The sequence below is a fragment of the Protomyctophum bolini genome (assembly GCF_963924005.1).
Source record: "Protomyctophum bolini genome assembly, chromosome: 21".
NCBI classification, from domain to species: domain Eukaryota; kingdom Metazoa; phylum Chordata; class Actinopteri; order Myctophiformes; family Myctophidae; genus Protomyctophum; species Protomyctophum bolini.
Genome location: NC_137882.1, coordinates 1,174,533 through 1,176,650, shown reverse-complemented (window position 1 = coordinate 1,176,650; position 2,118 = coordinate 1,174,533).

Below are 2,118 nucleotides of genomic sequence, written 5' to 3'. Positions count from 1 at the left end.
TTAAACCCATGGACCAATCACAGCGGGTTAAACCCATGCACCAATCACAACGCTCGATTCAGTAGAAAACACCATTACTATCGTAAAGATATTTTCTATTGGTTGAAACATTGTCGCTTTAGTTTTAGAGCAGTAGGTTCTCAAACCAGCGGTCCGGGGACCCCCAGGGGGTCCTAGAGGGGGTTCCAGGTGGTCCGGGGACCCCCAGGGGGTCCTAGAGGGGGTTCCCGGTGGTCCGGGGACCCCCAGGGGTCCTTGAGGGGGTTCCAGGTGGTCCGGGGACCACCAGGGGTCCTTGAGGGGGTTCCAGGCGGTCCGGGGACCCTTGAGGAGGTTCCAGGCGGTCCCCATGCAGCTAAATGAAGGAGTTGGTGGTAACCAAATGGACCCTTATAGAGCAATTAACTCTTGAGAGGGTAAAAATGAAACCAAATGGACCCATACAGGTCCATTTGGTTTCATTTTACACTCTCAAGAGTTACATTATTGTTAACAGTTACGTCATTGGGCTTCTCAATTCACACACGTCTACACGATTAGCCATGTCAAAATAATTATAATTTCGATCAACGTTTTGCCTTTTGTTATCTCCAACATCAATATACGTTAAACTAAATCTAAATCTTATCCAACATAACATAACAACATATTCTATAAGTTTTGGGTCTGAGAGGCTAAATGTCATCAGATGGTGGTTCCGAGGCTCAAATGGGTCTTGATGTGAAAAGGGTTGAAAACCAGTGGTTCCCAAACATTTTCATGTCAAGGACCCCCACATTGACACTAATCAGCCCCGCGGACCCCCCATTTGAAGAGATATTCCAGGGACCCCCATTTGAAGAGATATTCCAGGGACCCCCATTTGAAGAGATATTCCAGGGACCCCCATGAGAGAAGATTTTTACGGCTCTAGCAGTGATTCTCGACCCGTTTCATTTCAAGGACCCCCAGTTTGACCTGCATTAGTTCTACGGGACCCCCATTTAATGGCATTTCTATCTCTGGGACCCTCAATTTATTATTGTAAAATCAATGTTAATTTAACTCAGAATGTACAAAATGGGTCCATTTGAACAACATGTTTTCAGATGGGGGTCGGCGGCCAATTACAGATAATTCTGGGGGTCCTTGACATGAAATAGTTTTTGAACCGCTGATATAGAAACATGAGGTTTAAACCCTGTGAGAACCACTGATATAGAAACATGGGGTTTAAACCCTGTGAGAACCACTGATATAGAAACATGGGGTTTTCAGAAAACTCATAATTTAGAAGATTCTTTTGTATAGAATCGGTTCTTAGGTCTAAAAAATGGATTAAAATTAAATTCAAAAAGAAAAAAATAGTTTGAGAACCACTGCTCGGATGGCAAAAAAATAAATACAAATATCTGTCCAATTTACACATTTAACATGTTAACCAAAAATATCACCTTCTGCCCTCCTCTCATAATGGTAGGGAAAGGGTTAAAGGTCTTAATCTATGAATCTGTAACTTATCACTAGAAATAAAAATAAAAAACCTCAACTAAATGAAATGAAAAGAAAAGAGAAAAAAATAAAACTCGATCAGATCTGAAACAAACCTAAATATCATCGTTCATATTAAACCTGTATTTACAACAACAATAAGCAAAGCAAATGAATAGTTAATTACACCTTTGATGCGTTTATAAATTACTTCACGCTCCGCTGAGTCACCGTAAGGATTATAATCATCTGCTGAGTCACCGTAAGGATTATAATCTCCTAATGAGTCACCGTAAGGATTATAATCACTAATGCATGCCTCGGGTGGTTGGCGATCCTCCCGCGATAGATTTGGTTAGCCGTTTGCTAACATCCGGTGAAGCTGCTCCAAAGAGGCTCCCGAGGCTCAAATAGCGAGCGCGGCACATGGATGGATAAATCTCCGACTAACGTGGGCAGTCAAAGTGTTCACTGAATCATTTCCTACTTGGTCGCACTACAGCGTCGCACAAAAGCATAAAAAAAATAACAGATCTACAAGCTGGAAACGAGCTTGTAGATCTGCTACTTTTGAATTGGGAATCCTGAATAGCAACAAGCGCGTTTTGGAAACCCGTGAGATTTCCGCCCGAGCAAGAGACGATAATT